Source organism: Podarcis tiliguerta, assembly GCF_965153285.1.
Source record: "Podarcis tiliguerta genome assembly, chromosome: 1".
Lineage (NCBI taxonomy): Eukaryota > Metazoa > Chordata > Lepidosauria > Squamata > Lacertidae > Podarcis > Podarcis tiliguerta.
The window spans coordinates 28,304,443-28,321,562 of record NC_139534.1 but is presented as its reverse complement, the minus strand read 5'-3'; the positions used below and the strand labels follow the sequence as shown (position 1 = coordinate 28,321,562).

The 17,120-nt window shown below is 42.7% G+C and overlaps 1 protein-coding gene across 2 annotated transcripts in view; it reads left to right on the top strand.

Annotated features, from left to right (window-relative positions):
* The first annotated feature begins 59 nt into the window (after positions 1-59).
* B3GALT1 (beta-1,3-galactosyltransferase 1) overlaps positions 60-17,120 on the top strand; it is a 316,302-nt gene continuing 299,241 nt past the window's right edge. The window contains exon 1 of one of the 2 annotated variants that reach the window (XM_083413116.1): positions 60-309. The gene's annotated coding sequence lies outside the window, so the exon portion shown is untranslated. Of the gene's footprint in view, positions 310-384; positions 945-17,120 lie in introns of those variants that run through there. The other variant, XM_083413117.1, reaches the window with a different exon arrangement.

The following is a 17,120-nucleotide window of genomic DNA, read 5'->3' as shown; positions in this document are numbered from 1 at the left end:
CCCTCTCTCCCGGGGAGCCCGAGGAGGCGCCGATTGGCTGCCGGCGCTTGTCAGTCGGCGAGGGCCGAGTTCCATTGCTGGCTGGGCGTGCGGCGTGAATCGCTGCTGCTGCTGCTGCCGCGGCGGCTGGTGCAGCTGCGGGGAGAGCGGGGCTGGCGGCGCGGCGGCGGCTGCGGAGGGAGAAGGGATGCTGGCGGAATGGGCGGCCGGGCAGGAAAGCGGCGAGCGGGAGCCGGAACTCCGCTGAGAAGCGTCCGCGCTGCTGCTGCTGCTGCCAGTCAAGGGAAGGACGTGAGCCGAGCCCCGCCGGTGAGGTTTGGCGCCGGGCAGGCTTCTTTCTGGGTGTGTGTTGTGGTGTGTGTGTATTGTGGCTGCGCGTGAGGGGCAGGATCTCCCCGCGCAGCATCCGTTGTTGGAAGGGCTGGACTCGGGCGGCGCAGGGCAGGGGATCGGCCGCCGCCGGGCAGGGCTGGGCTGGGCTTGGCTGGGGGGCATTGAGCAAGATGTCTGGGCGAGGGGCGAGCGCGGCTGAGCGGCATGGGCGCCTGGAGGGGCATGGGCGCACTTGGCGGGGCAGAGGCGCCCGGCCGCCTCCGGAGCATCGCTCTGGTGCTCGGATGCCCTTCAAGGAGGCTTCGCCGGCAGCCGGAACGCGAGGACGAAGGAGCATCCAGGAAGCCCCGCAGATGGAACTTTATTGGCCTAATTAAAAGAGGATTTGCATGGCGAGGGGAAGCGCGGATTGGCAAGGCAATGCCCTGGGCGCAGGTTGCTGGAGAGCAAGAGGGTTTGCTTGCTTTGGGGTTCTTTTTGCTTCTTGCAAGCGAAACTTCAGCTGGAGCCCGTGGCCTGGCGGGCTTTGCCCCGCAGCCCATGCCCGAAGTTGAGGAGGTGAGCCCTTGGACTGATCTCTCCTAGCAGCTTCGGGCTCCTCAGACCTTAGGGTGAGTCAGGTAGGCAGCCGCCCAACTCCTTCCCTGCCCGCCTCTGCCTTGGTTCGAATACCTATAGATCCACCGTGTGGATGCCAGGCTTTGGGTTCAGCTCGCCTACTTTTCTGGAGCTTTTCCCGTGTGTGAGAGAGTACTGTTGGAGGCGTGTGTTTGGCTGGGGGTTGGTGGAGAAGAGCAAGCTTTTGTTTTCATGTCTGAGCGAGAGAGTTGAGAAGTCCAGTGGCTCTCAGCTGTGAACTGTCAGTTCCCCACAATGGGATGCCGGATTATTTGCCAGCCTGCACTGTTTGACTTCCAAAGCGTATTGATGTCAGGGCAGCTGTTACTTTGCTTTTCCCCCTCCCAAATAAGATGCAGGGATTTATTTATTTATTTTAAAAGACAGATTGCCAATTAAGAAAACAGCGCTAACCTTCTGTTTTTGTAACCATCTCCGCAGGGGACTGGGTTTGATTTTATTCTCCCACAGAAATTGCGTTAAATGAAAAGGGCTTTTTTTTTTGTTCCCAACTCTGATGCTGATGGCTAATGCTGGTTGGTTGGTAGATTTGGAACCTTGCAACTTTGGGAAGTGGATGGGATGGCCCATTGATGCTTGTTCCTTAATAGTTTTTTTGAGGATTATTATTTTTAAAAGAAGAACTCCATGAATATGGATCCTAGAGGAGGTAATGGTGTTAGTCTGTTGTAGCAACGTTGAAGAAAGGGTCTTGTGGCACCTTTCGAAAAACTAACGGATCTTGTGGTATAAGGTTTCATGGACGAGAAGTCGCTTGCTATCCTATACAAAAGTAAGTCTGTGAGGTTTACTCTCAAGTAAATGTGCATTGGATTGTGGCTGCAGCCATATGTATCCTCTTGAATATAACAAAGTGGGTTGCTTGTAGCCATAAAACCTTTTGGCATGATACATTGTAAGTCTTAAAGATACATCAGAACTTCCCCTGTTTTTTCCTTAGACATATGCAACCTACATTAAGCAGTTTTTCTCAGAAGTAAGGTGAAGTAATTCAGTGACACGTCAGCTGCCTGTTTGACTTCTCGTGGTTCTTTGAGGGGTAAAAGCAATACAGAAATGAAGCAGAAAAAACTACTCTGTGCATGCTGAGAAAGAGCAAGCTAGTGGTCAAAAGGCACATGCACAAGAGCTACTTAAAGAGAATAGCAACTTGGCTGAGATTTTGGTTACAGAAAGTTTATTACAAAATCCCTGACCTTGACTTGTGGATAATAATGTGCAGTGCTGCTCTTGGCATGTTTACTCTGAAATAAGTTCAGTTGCGTTGCGGGGGGCTTACTTCTTTGTAAGCGTAGTTAGGATCACAGTATTAAATTCTTCCAAACCTTAGGTCTCACCAGATGAGTTCTGGGTTTACTGGGATGTGTTCTTTCTTCTTGAAGACTGGAAGCAATAAAACAAAGCAAAACTTCAGCTTATCCAGTGGTCTAATATGTTGCTCTGTTGGCTGCAATCTTGTACACACTTCCTAGGGAGTAAGCACTGTGGACCTCAGTGGGAACTTACTCCTGAGTAAATATGCACAGGCTTGGGCTGCAGACCATTACGAACACTAGATTCTGAGTTGGTTAGTAGTGTTTTGTTATCTTAGCATGCATTGGTTGTTCTCATATCTTTCTTAAAAAGGAACGACTCCATGATGCAAAACATTAACTCTCTAATAGAGCAGTAGCTAACCCTCATAATTACGAGAGGGATCTTTATTTTTATTTTTTTATGGTGCTTAATGCTTCTAAATTTTCTGAAGCATTGTGCCACTGGTGTAATTAGCAGCCAAACACCACCACATTGGGGAAAGTGTAGCATATCTATGATCTTCCATCTGATGTAGAGTCTAATCTACATACCATTCTAATGATTTGTTAAATAATGGATTGTGATCTGCAGATACCTTGGCCTTATTAATTCAAAGCCAGTGGTGGAATGGTAGGGAGACTGCTCAAATATTTAAGATGGTATTTTGTTCTGCTAAAACCATCTGGTTCCCTGTAGGCATTTTTAGCTCTGAAAAAGTCTCACATAGTTTAGAAGTCTAGGAATGTGCCATGTTGCTTATGCGACCTCCTTCTCTAACATACATGAATTCTCTTCTCTGTTTCCAGGTTGTACTATCCACACTTTCCCTTGATGTCTGAACTGGGTAAACCATGGTTAGCATTCACATGATTCATGTTTTGCAAACCGACCTCAAACCATGGTTTCAAGTTGTGCTTTGTTTGAGTGTTAGCACCAATCATGTTTTACTTGATTCAGGCTTGGATGCTACATTGGAAAGCCATGGTTAGGGCAACTTAGAAATGGATGAGTAATTTGAGTATCAGGGAGGGGGAAGAAGAAGGCGTGTTTAAACCCACAATACACTCCCAGACCTCCAAAACATGGTGCAACCTGGGTTACTGTGTCTTGGTTGGATGCACAAATCCATTCATAATAGTTGAAAAACTAATGGGAAGTTAATGAAAGCTACATATTGACACCAGTGGGCTTTAGAATACTTAATCCTTTGGTCAAATCAGGTTGTCATTAACAGCATGTTTGTGTTTTGCACTAATAAGCTTTTATAGCTGAATTGTAAATATTAAGGGTAGGTTTTAATACTCAATGCTTTCCTTGGTCCCTATAAAACACAAATCATCTGCCCTGCAATGCACTTATCAGAGAAAAATATATTTACTTACAGGAAACAGAACTGAAATGGTACTTTATCAGATTTATGAATTTTTGTCATATGGTGCTAAAAAAGTGTTAAACTGATGTGATGCAGTTAATGAAATCTATTTAAGATTTTTTTCGGTAGCTAGGTACTTTGCAGAGAGCTGTGTGCAGTTTGTTCTATTCCTGCTTAGTGCTTCCATTCTAGTTTTTCCTGACCTACACCACTGGGTGCAGTCAGTGTCAATTTTTTTTAGCAGTTTAGTGACATAGACAAATGCTGTTTTGTCAAAAGGCAAGGTTGAAACCCCCAAACTGATTTTCCTTGTGCCTTACATTGTATATTGGGGCTTCAATCCATTGTTCATTTGATTCCTGCTTACTCACTTGGGAAATCCTATTTACTTCAGTGCAATTATTCATCTGAATAGAAATATAGGAAATCTCCCTTATTTTTATTGTACTGCGTTACCTCTTAAGCTACTGGTCCTCTGGGCAGCTGTTGTGTTTGGAATTACAAAATAATGGGTTGTCAACAATGCTAGCCCTACTTGGAGTAAACCCATTAAAACTAAGGGGCCTAAGTTAGGCATGTGTATTAATTTCAGTGGGTCTGCTCTGAGTAGGACTAGCATTGAAAACTACTTGGTGCAAATAAGAATGATATTATAAGAATAGGAATAAAATCAAAGCAACATAAAAGTAATTCATAACACAAAAGCTTCCATTTCAAAGGCCTGATGAAAGGGGCATTTCTTTGCCCTAAATGAAATGGATCTGGTAGGGAGCCAGCCCTTAAAAGACCATGTGCAATGCAGATACGTCAAATAATTAAGGCACACCAAGTTCATTGAGGCTTACTCCCTGGTAAGCAGACACAGGACTGCTGCCTCAGTGTATGGTATTGTTATTTTAATGGATCAAGAACTTTTTTTTTACATTATTACAATCTTTTGTGTTCAAATTATTGAATACACCAAACATAACCACAAAAAAGCTGTAAATGCTACTACTACAGAATTTTTTTAAAAATAAAAATAAAAATGACTCAACTGCCAGAGGGCATATTTGCCATATTTTTGTGTTTTGTCTTTGCATTAAAATATGAAATGTCAAAAAGAGCATTCAGTTTCCATTCTGCCTTTCAAAATGGTAGAAGAAATATAAGTTCCTTCTGAAAATATATTCAAATGCTATTGCCTGGATAATTAGCAAGCTACTATATTTCTTTGAAAAAGAAACTTCCACATTTTCCTCATTGCACGAAAGGGATGTAAACAATTAATTTATGTATGTGTTCGGCTTTTTTAAAAAAATGGAATAAAACCGTCATTTTTGCACATGCCAACCTGCTGCCTGATTTAATTGCCCAAATAAAGATTATATCACAGCACTAAAATCTCAGTGGTGAAATTGGCAGCAATAAAGCGACTTACATGGGTACAGCAGGAGAAAACTAAGCCCTTAAATATTGTGTTTGTATACAACAGGTTGAACTACTAAAGTGGTTTTTAAGAACTGCAGAGGTGTTCTTCTTGTTAATTTAGTAATTTTATGAACCCTTCAAAATTGCGTTCTGACTGACATGGGAAAGTTACTCTTCTCCTTGAACTAAAGTTAATTGGTGACATCTATGTCTCCCATTGAAATGATGTTTTTATAAATGCACATTTTTCAGGCACTCAGCAGACCTCCCACGGGCTACCAAGGCAACCAAGAGATGAAACTACACTGATCTGTCAGTTGCTGCCTTACATCTTCCAAGTTACTTGATGGTTTTCTTTGGGACATGCATAGATTATCCTTCATTTGCATGAAGGAACTTTGATCTTGGTTAGAAGAACATTTTCCTAATTTCTCTGATGCCCTCCCACCACCACCTAGTCTGAGGTCTGGATTCTTCATCCAAGTCTCTCCACATACACCAAGACAGGTGTTTCTATGCATAACCGTGTAATGGCTTCCAAAATCAGTGCACAACTCAAAAAGACCAGCTGGACAATTGTTATCTAGTAGTCTCAACCCCCAGAAAGAGTGGAAACGCAGAGTATATGAAGGTTCTGGAGACTGTAGTCATTGTAGTATTGCTACCTATTTCTTGTATATTATTGTCTTCAATGTGTTTTGACAAACTAAATTCTTTATCATTCTTCTTAGAGCAGGGATGGGGAACCCTTGACCTTTCAGATGCTGTTGGATTTCAGATGTTTCTGTCCAGCCCATCCAGCTCAGCCAATGGCCAGATATGACAGGAGTTGTGGTCCTGTACTGTCGAGAGGGCCACAGATCCCCCACCCCAGGGTTAGAGAATTGGTCTCTCTATTACCATCTTCTCTTAGCTGAAAATGTTGGTGATGGCCCATATTGCCTTAAGTGACTTGAGTTCATCATACCTAAGAGAACATATCCATCCCTTTGTTCCATCACAACCTGGAAGACCAACTGGATTATACTCTGTTATGTTTACAAACCAAGCTACAGTGGCATATCTTTATTTTTAAAGACTTATATTCCGCCTTCTCCCAAAGAATGGATTCAATATGGCATACATAGCAAAGCCATATGGGCAGAGAGGCGTTAATGATGGTGGCTTCTTAACTTTGGGTTTTGATTCTTTTGTTGATTTATTCAGATGCAAATGTGATTGTCTTCAGGAAGCAGTGGGATACGTTTTCCAGTTGACTTTCTGTATGAGGAGGGAAGAGAGGAATTTTGAGTGCCTTAATTGCAGTTTGATTACAGTATTTTAACTGCCCAAGCAATAATAAGAGATAAAGAAAAGTTCCATAGGAAGTTACTAATGACATATAGATGCAGAAAATGTCAGGAGAACTTCTAGTGAGGTGCACAAAAGCAACTGGATCACACTACCACCACAATAAAAAGTCTGCAACTCTTATTGCTATTTTTCTATAATGATGGTTTTCAAACTGTGTCCCCGCTATTAAAGCTTTTTTTTTATTGATGGATTTTAATTTAATAAGAAAGTTTGGGGAGGGTTTTTTGCAGGAAACCCCCTATATGATGTAGTCATTTATATTTATAAAAATTATAAATTTTTAAATTTTGCAAATACAGTTTTAATCAATATCAATAACTATATCCTCCAGGGTCCTGGACTTCATTTGAAGTTTCTTATGGCTTTCTTAATGAGAAAATTTGTCAACTGATAGACAAGATGCCCTAAGTAGTTGTTTCTTTGCTATTGTTGATCTTCCCTTGCAAAGGCCAGCGGCTGGGGAACGTTGAGCAGTTTCTGTTGTGTGTTGTCAACTCCGGAAACAAATAAAAAAGGGCCCTTTGGCAGGCAAAGGGGCCTAGAAAGGTTTTCCCTGTTGTAAATTTGAAAACCACCACTCTAGAATTTGGGAAACAGTGCCAAAAGTGAGGTTTTGACATTTTGGAGAGGCTGGGCACCTCTGCCGCTCATGGACATCTATGGCTGACCCCTTATCCAGTTTCTATTGCTACAGGCAAGAAAGCATCTTTTCATTTCCGTTGGAATTCCACAGTGTTTTTACACGAACATTTCTTAACAAAGAAGCAGAGGAAGCAAAGTTAGGGTCGCAAATTTGTTTTCCAGGAAACCAATTAGTTCAGTGTGACAGAAGAAAGCGCTGATATTCAATCAGGAAGACATTACAAATAGATTGTCTACCTAAAGCTGTGTCTTTGAGCAGTGCTTCTGAGCTGAGCCAGGGAGAAAGGAAGGATGGGAAGAAAGTCTTTGTTCCTAATTATGAGGCTATGTCTCTAAAAAATATAATTAGACAGAGGGATGGCTGTGCAGCCCAATTCTATGCATGTTTACCCATAAATTAGTCCCATTATCTTCAATGGAGCTGACTTGCTAGCAAGCGTGTTTTAGGATGGAATGCTTAGGAATAATCCTGTCCATTCAAGGCATGTCCAGCAAGTAAGGCCTCAGTCTTTACTGGCATAATTGGTAGACCAATTACTATGCTTTTGTTGATTAATCAAGGGCACATTTTAATCACTGGGCTGAAAAGGAAGGACACATTTGTTTACTTTGAGACCATTTGAGGTTTTGCCATGGAAATTAAAATTAAAATGCTTAAGAGAGTTGTTTTCTTCTCACCATTTGTGGTATCTTATAAAATAAAAACAATGCACCATAATAACTTGGCCAGCCTTGGATTCTATCCACCTTGACTTTGTGTGTGTGTGTGTGTGTGTGTGTGAGAGAGAGAGAGAGAGAGAGAGAGAGAGAGAGAGAGATGTCTCTGGCTGTGGTAATTCTGCCATCTGTCCTCCTTCAGCAGCAGTGGGTGGGTGGCTTTTCCAAGTGTCACCCATGGCTAGTGCTACTTAACCTGAGAGGCAAAATAGGTGAAATGATGTAGCTAAGTGGTCGTTCATCTCCCTTGTATGCAGAAGTTCCCAGATTCAATCCCCAACATTGCCAGACAGGACTGGGAAAACAACCCTGTCCAAATACCCATTTCCAGTCTATGTGGACAGTATTGAGTTAGTTAGCCCAATGGTTTGCTTCAGTATATAAAGCTGCTTTCTGTTTCTGTGCTCTAGCCTGTGTGAAGAAGAAGCATGTGAGATGACATTCTTCTGCAAGCCTCAGTTGACGTTTTGCAGGAAGAGTTTTTGTTGATGCTATCCTTTTGTTGGCTCATTTCCACTTCAGTGCTAAACCTGCTGTGGAGCACATTCTGATTCTAGGTTGAGAGTGTTTGGCTAACTTGCAACAAATGAGTAATTTTTTTGCCATAGCGGTAGGAACGATTGGAGGATTCAATCTTTCATTGCTGATCCACCCCTCCTGGACTAATGTGTACATAGGAATGTGGTTATCCAGCAACTCTGGCACTTCTGGGATGCTCCATGTTTTCTGTTCACATGATCACGTTTAGAAATGCATCTTCTGGGAGAAAAATGTGCTTAGAAATTTAAATGTGAATTTTCATGTAGATTGTGTGTGTGTGAAAAGAAGCAGCAAATAATGCTGAAGTAATGTACATGCAGGATGGGACAGTCTTATAGGTGAGTGCATGCAAAAGTGATATGAACCACAAATAGACTAATTCATTCATCCCTAATAGATTCCCGTTTATGGTCACGGGAGCTTAGATACATGCAATAGAGACGTCCTCTCTGCACTTAGAGGGTGGTGTATAATTCTCATGAAAGAGATAGGGGCCAAAAATAGATTGAATCAACCATCCTTTTGATTTCACACACACACACACACACACACACACACATTTTAACAGTGCAACACATCTCAGAAATAAGTATAAAGTGGGAGTAGGATTGTACCCTAAAGCCTGTAACAGCTGCAGATTTGTTCAATTAGAAGATGGTCAACATAATGGAATTTTTATATCCATCAAAAGTCTCAAGTGGGAGGAGATGAGAGAGACAAGATCATCTCTGAAACACATTTAGAAGCCTCAGAAATTTTTGCAAAGGCTCATTTGGCAGCTTCTATCCTATTATAATCCAAATCCTTTTACGCTGTCCTCTATTTCACGTTGCTAATCGTAGCTCCATTGTGTGGAATATTATTTACAAAATGACAGATGTGCTGATTTTGGATCAACTTTGAATGATGGAGTACTTGAATGCAGGACCTGTTGTCGGTGCTGAATTTAAGCTCACTGTTTTCAGCTCCACTTGGGAGCTTGTAGTTGGGACCTCCTGAATGGAATAAATTTTAGGGGGGCAGCTACACTCAGGAATCAATCCTAGCTGGGCTTGCTTCCGAGGCCAGATTTAAAAGACATCAAATGCAAGAACAATTGAGAATCTATTTCAAGGTTTCTGATTGTTGCCTTTGCAGTAGTGATTTTACCTGCCCTACAGCTGATGTGTGTGGTTGGTGGGCATAGCTGAGGGAAATTGTCCCACAGGCTGAATTAGAACCCCTGGTGGGCCTAATTTGACCCAGTGACTGGATGTTCTCCAGCTATCTATATTCCTATGTTTCTAGATTCCAGGATAGGCAAAGTCAAGGGTTAGGGGCTACTCTTAAATTAGCTGAAGGAATGTGTAGGTGACATTTGAACTGGGAAAGGTATTATCTTGTAAATGGTAATAATGCACATAAAATGGACAGGAGTAAAATACTTAAGTGGTGATTCATGTGCTTTAAAATGCATGTGTGATTTTGCTTTGGCTAAAGAATTGGAGGCATAGCATGTTGGGGCTCATGCACACGGCATCCATATAAATGACTAAATTAAAGGAGGATGAATAATTAGGTTGATCATGCAGTTATTGTGTTCTCCTTTGATGCCGTAAGCTTTGTGATGACTGAAGAAATACGCAGAACTCTTCAAACATTTCAGTGAATATCAACATCTTTCAGTCTCGTTATGTGTTGATTCAGCTTAGTTGCTTTTGTGGTTAATTTTACTTTAAAATATGAAACAATGCATCAAAAATACCCACCTGTTTGTAAATGACATTACATGTTAAAACAAAACACATCAACCTCAAAGTAAACCACCTAACAAAAAATCAGAATACCCTCTACCCTATTGAGGTTCTTTGCTATTTTTCTTCCAGAGAAGAGTTATGTTTTCATTTCCTTACTTTAGACACTTAAAAAAAAATCCAATTTCTTATCTTTATAGCTAATGTCAACCCAAAGGTAGCAACAGCTGCTTTCCCTCCACAGCAAAACAGAATAGAATTCTATCAGGCTAGAATATCATTAAATATAATTCCCATCCTCAGTCAACTTAACCCTGAGCCCCAAAGCTGACTGAATGAGAGGCTTTACTACAATTTCAAAAGGCACCTGGTGGTGGTAGAGAAAAGACATGGCAGAATCCAAGTACTGGGAAAAATGAAATGCCCAGATCGTATTCTATCAAGAGTAGAGTTGGGGGCAGAAATCTGATTTGGTTCTCTTTTTAAGGCAAGCCTACCTGATATGCACTTCCTGAAACAATGCGCAAACTGAAATACAGTTCTATCTTTCACAGTTCAAACTTATTCAAATGCTGCTGTTATCCAATAGAAAATGCATACAAAAATACATATGGGGAAAGTGTGCATATAGTTGCCAATCTCCCTTTCTTGGGCAAGATCCCTGAGCGGATGATTGTGGACCAGATCCAGGCACTCTTGGAGGAAACTGATTTTCTGGATCCGTTTCAAACAGGGCTTAGGCCCAGTTTTGGGACAGAAACTGCTTGATGACCAGCTGTATGAAGACCTCTGTTGGGAGAGAATCTGGGGAAAATGTGTCCCCGTTAATTCTCCTTGACCTCTCAGCAGCTTTCAATACCACCAGCCATGGTATCCTTCTGGAGTGGCTGTCCAAGTTGGAGGTGGGTGGCCCTACTTTGCAGCGGTTCTGGTCCTTCTTGGATGGTCGTTCCCAGAGCGTGATACTTGGGGAGGGCTCTTTGGCCCCGTGGAGCCTTCAATGTAGAGTTCCTCAAAAGTTCGATTTTATCCCCTACCTTATGGTGTTTAACATCTACATGAAACTGCTGAGTTGGATCATTCAGAGTTTTGTAGTACAACGTTAGCAAAATTCTAAGGACATACAGCTGTGCTTTTCCTTTACACCTGCAAGTATGTAAGTGGATGTGCCTCGGTAATGGACTGAATGAGAGCCAACAAACTGATGCTCAATCCAGATAGGCACTGTTAGTGTTAGAATTCCTGCTCCATGATTGCAGTCATGGGATTGCTGTCTTTCACATGATGTGGCATGTTTTGACTCCACAAAGTGGGAAGTGATGGAGACAGGATGTTTGTGTTACTGTGTTCCGTGAAGTGGGACTATTGTCCTTTGTTTTTTATCTTCGCTGTCTGATGCTAGAGAGAGAGAGTGCTCCATGTGTGTTTATATGTAAATAAAGTAGATTAGACAAAATGCTGAGTTGCTGAGGTCTGTCATGCAAACTGCGAAGACTCTGCAGATCCCTAAGTGTGCCGGTGTCTGTTGGCATTGGTGGCTGTGATGTTCGGGCGGAAGAAAGCTTTTGAAGCTCCTGAACGAAAGACCAGGAGGGACAGAACATGCCAGTCGGGCATATGTCTCTGCCAGGGTCCTACTTGAGTGTAAGATGAGTTCCTGACAGTTAGTGGGTGGTTCCCTAGACAGGCTAGACAGGACTGCCTGCTCTTGATGGGGTTACACTTCTTCTGAAGGAGCAGATACATACATAGCCTGGGGGTCCTTCTGGATTCTTTGCTGTCACTTGAGGCTCAGGTGGCCTCAGTGGCATGGAGTGCCTTCCATCAGCTTTGTCTTGTGGCCCAGCTACACCTTTATCTGGACAGGGATAGGTAGGTAAGGCTAGAGCAAACCGATCCAGCCCAATCAATGAAGGCAAAGTCAGAGCAAAGTTCTCTTACATGAAGCACAACAGGACCTTGGACAGCTCCAAATACATTACGCTGGCTGAAGCTTTTCCCTCCTAACATACCTAGAGAAAGACCTATCAGCTGGAATTTGGGGCCGACCGAAGCCTTATTTAATCTGATGTGATGAGGTGTGGCAGGCTTCCTGTTTACCCTCTACAGCAGTTTTAGGGGGAAGTTTGGGGCTGCAGGGAATGGAAGAGGAAAAAGGAAGTCCTGTTGAGTGAGCAGAACTCCAGTCTTGCAGCATACATTGCAACCCCTAGTTTAGTTACTAGTGAACTTAAATTACTTATATGTGGCAGAAATTTTCTTCAGTTCTTTGCTTCCTATTTGAAAGAGACAATGGAGTTGTTGCCCAGCTTCCTGACTTGTGTGCCCTCTAAGTCTTCCATAATGGCCTCCCATTCTCTTGCTCTCTGAAAGGGATTTTTCAGGTTGTATCCAACACTGCTGCTCCATTTGAATGTCCTTCTCTTCTCTTCTCTTCTCTTCTCTTCTCCCCTGCACTTTCAGGCAGCAGGCATCACAGTGTGAGAGAAGAGGGAGAATACCTTACCTCAATCATTGCCTGCCCTCTGCATTTTTTAAATGTACAGTGGTACCTCGGGTTAAGAACTTAATTTATTCCAGAGGTCCGTTCTTAACCTGAAACTGTTCTTAACCTGAAGCACCCCTTTAGCTGATGTGGCCTCCTGCTGCTGCCGCACAATTTCTGTTCTCATCCTGAAGCAAAGTTCTTAACCCGAGGTACTATTTCAGGGTTAGTGGAGTCTGTAACCTGAAGCATCTGTAACCCGAGGTACCACTGTACTTGGAGGCTACTGAAAACTTTTCTGTTTAGCTGAACCTACCTAGATATGTAGAGTTGACATGCCTTTTAATACAGTATATGACTTTATTCTATTTTTAACTGCTGGTGTTATTTATATTTTTAGGGTTTTTTTGTTAATTTGTTTTTCTTCAACAATTTTAATGTATATTTTGTTTTATGTAAACCACTTAAAGTTTTTTTTTATGGTTAAGCAGCATACTAACAATAAGTAAATATGAAGCCTGCAGCCCAATTTCACAAGGGCAACTTGATAAAGTAATAAGTGATAAAGACTACAATCCTATGTACACTTTCCTGGCACATTGATGTCAGTGGGGCTTGCTTCTGAGTAGATGCATAAAAAGGTAAAGGTACCCCTGCCCGTACGGGCCAGTCTTGACAGACTCTAGGGTTGTACGCTCATCTCACTCTAGAGGCTGGGAGCCAGCGCTGTCCGCAGACACTTCCGGGTCACGTGGCCAGCGTGACGAAGCTGCTCCGGCGAACCGGCACCAGAGCAGCATACGGAAACGCCGTTTACCTTCCTGCTAGTAAGCGGTCCCTATTTATCTACTTGCACCTGGGGGTGCTTTCGAACTGCTAGGTTGGCAGGTGCTGGGACCGAGCAACGGGAGCGCACCCCGCCGCAGGGATTCGAACTGCCGACCATGCGATCGGCAAGTCCTAGGCGCTGAGGTTTTACCCACAGCGCCACCCGCATCCCTGTCTTGTCCTGTATTGTGTTCTGTCTTCAAAAGGGGTGGTAGAAGGAAGAAAATATTTATTTAGATCAGGGGTGGCCAACTCCCAAGAGACTGTGATCTACTCACATAGTTAAAAACTGGCAGTGATCCCAGGGTTCAGAGAAGAGGAAGGTCTGTTTTTGGGGGGATGCAGGGCTAAAATGTTGAGCTTTTGTAGGGGAGCCAAAGTTATTGAGCTTCTTTGGGGGAAACCGTTGATCTACAACAGATGTCTAGTGATCATGATCTACCTGTTGGACGTGCCTGATTTAGACCATTTCTCTACCACTTGAAATATATATAAATATCTAATTGGGTACAGAAAGCAGCAGCACTTCTGTTGACACTACGAAAACTGCATCATGCTGAAGAAGTAATCGTATTATATCAATAATAACAGAATATAGATAGTGACAGTGTGGATAACTTTCAAAGAAACTGCTTTTCATTTAAGTAACTGTCACCTGCAATATAATTAAAATATCATTGTACCATAAAAGCCTCTCAATTGGCAAAGTGTTGGTTTTCTTTAGTCGCAGAAGATGGGGTCTGTTTATAATGAATGGTTTGCTTAGAGAGCAGTTATTCAGGGCAGGAGGAGCGATCCTCACCCGGGAAACATTTTTGACTGCTCTTTAGATGAGATGAAGACTAATTGAATTGACAGATTTAAGCTGGCTGGTACAGGACACAACATTGTCTGGAACACTGAAGTCAGTGGCATGGGTAGGGAACATTGAGAATGGCCATGGGCTTGTCCCTAAGACATAGTGTAGGGATAATACACAGGACTGACAAAAAGTCGACTTTCCCTTAGGTTTCTTTGGGAATCTGATATGTTGCCATTGTTAGCCAATTAGGAATCAAATATCCTTGTCAACTGGTTGAAAAGCATCCACAGCATCACTGATAGATCCCAGTCTTCCTTCTGTTGAACTTGGTCTATGTAAGGTAAAGGTAAGGTAAAGATATGTAAGGTAAAGGTAAAGGGACCCCTGACCATTAGGTCCAGTCATGACCAACTCTGGGGTTGCGGTGCTCATCTTGCTTTATTGGCTGAGGGAGCCAGTGTACAGCTTCCAGGTCATGTGGCCAGCATGACTAAGCTGCTTCTGGCGAACCAGAGCAGCACACAGAAACGCCATTTACCTTCCCACCAGAGCGGTACCTATTTATCTACTTACACTTTGACGTGCTTTCGAACTGCTAGGTTGGCAGGAGCAGGGACCGAGCAACGGGAGCTCACCCCGTCATGGGGATTCGAACTGCCGACCTTCTGATCGGCAAGTCCTAGGCTCAGTGGTTTAACCCACAGCGCCACCGCGGTCTATGTACTAGGTATCAAAAGACCAAAAAACCCCAAAACAAAACCCCACATCCTCTTTTGCTTTCAAAAGGCATTGCTATGGTTATTATAACATGCAAACAAGGAACACAACAAATTCTCCTTGGAATGCAATGCTTCTTCCACTCCGCCCTCTCTCATATATTCTTGAATATATCCAAGTTCAGACTTTTGAACTTTGCTACAGAGCTTGCCGCTTTCTGCTTAAAAAAACCAACCACCCCTCTCCTGCCGATGGAGTCTTTGTGTTTTGTTGTATTATTATAGAGCAAATACCCCCCTAAATAGAGGCATAAGAAAAATCTTCTTAAGAAAGAAGCAGAGAAGATTGTGAGGCTTTATTCAATTACTCCCTAAAGGGTTGAATGTGAGTATTGATTATATGCCTCTTTTAAAATAATAGTGGAGTTATCTGGGCAGTCCCTGAGTTCCAGAAATTGTGTACTGTATTTCTGGTTCCTTGTCTCTACACTAGGGGTGGAGTTGTTGTTGGGCTACAACTGCTGTCATTCCTGACCGTTGCCCATGCAGGTTGCCCTATTATATTCTGTGACCCCAGAAAGTTAACATATCTATACTTAGGAGCTGGACTGAAACCCAGCATCTACTATATTTGGGTTGGAATGTTTTGGAGTAGTGACCTGAGTTTTGCATTCCTCACCCTACGAGCTGCTTTCTCTAAAGCTCCAATAAACCAAGAAAAGTCCTGTCAGGGCTTGCAAATTTGATTTGGGTTGCCAGTTGGATCTCAGTGTGTTGGAGGGAACTGTTTGGCCCTTTTCAGGCTTTGTTTTGTTTTTTAAAATGCCTTATTGGCTTGCTGCTATTGTCTTCTGCTTGATGCCAAACAGGCAGCAATAGTTGTGAAAGTAGTAGCTTCAGCACTTTTAAGTATTGGTGCCAGAAGATGGGATCTGTGTTCTGAAATGTACTGAGCTATGATAAATCCTCCCGAGCCGGCACTTTTGAGAACAAGTTTTTCTTTTTGTGTTCCTTCTCGTTTCTGTGCCTTTCTTTTGGGTTTCTGCTTTTATTATGCATCACACAGCAGGTGTGGATGTGATTTTGTTTTGTTTTTTTATTGTTATTTTTTGCTTTTATGAAATGATTTATGGTACAAACCCTGAGAACTGCAAGGTTTTTAAAATTCTCTTCTTTTCCCCAGGGATTTCTTTTGTGGGGGCGGGGGTAGTTCTTCTTTAGAAGAGACGTTTGTGAATTGTAACATGAAATGGGCCATTGCGACTCCCATGTTCTCCAAGCGAGAGTGGGATGTCTGCAGTGCTAGGCTTTGATTGGAGTGATGCTTTGAATCCATGATGGTGCCACAACCTGATAAAATGAAGCCTTTTTTTTTTTTTTTTTTTTTTTGAATGCTTGAATTTTAATCAGTTCCAGTCAATCACAGTTTTCGAAGTGATTTTGAGCACAGCTCCTTCTTTGTTTCTGCTGTACAGTAAGCAGGTCTTCTGCACAACGGATTGGGGTCGGCAAGCACCACCTTGCCCCCCCCCCCCCACCTTCAAATTGCATGTCATCTGCAATACATTAAATTATATTGCAGATTTATTTACTGCATTTTATAAGTAAGGAAGCACCCCTCTGCTTTTATTAAGGAACCCGAGAAGCACATTTCCATATTTGGAAAAAAAATGCACTGTATAGCCATAAAGAGATGTATCTTGACCTCCTCCCCCCCCTTTAAATTTGTTTTTATTTATTTTATTTAGAAAGATTTTTAAATTTCTCAGAGTTCTCTAAGCATGTACTCTCCCCCCGCCCCAACAGAGTGCTTTCCGTACTGGTGACTGGAAATAAATTTAGATCCAGATTAGGTTAGATCCAGATTAGCCCTCAGCAGAGTTCTGCTCATGCTGGAGGAAGGGGTAGTGAAATTATTTTTGCTTATTCCTCCTTCCCTTTGCAACCCTGAAAAGTTGAACTCAAAGATTGAGGATCCTGCATGGAAGGTGGTGTTGAACACAGTTCCATCAAATGCCCTTCCAGTCACAGAGGGGCAATTCTAGATCCAACCATTGGCTTTTCATAGTTGATACGGTTTTCTTGCTCAGTCGCATCCTCTTGTTTCTGCTCACCTTGGAACTTTGTCACTGCTCCGTCAAAGTTTTCCTGTTGTATCCTCCTCTTTGTAAGGGACTTCCTTTAGGTCTTCCAGTCCATCTCTATCCCTTGGTGTTGGAGCTCTGAGACTGAGTGATGTCTTCTTCAGGGCTCA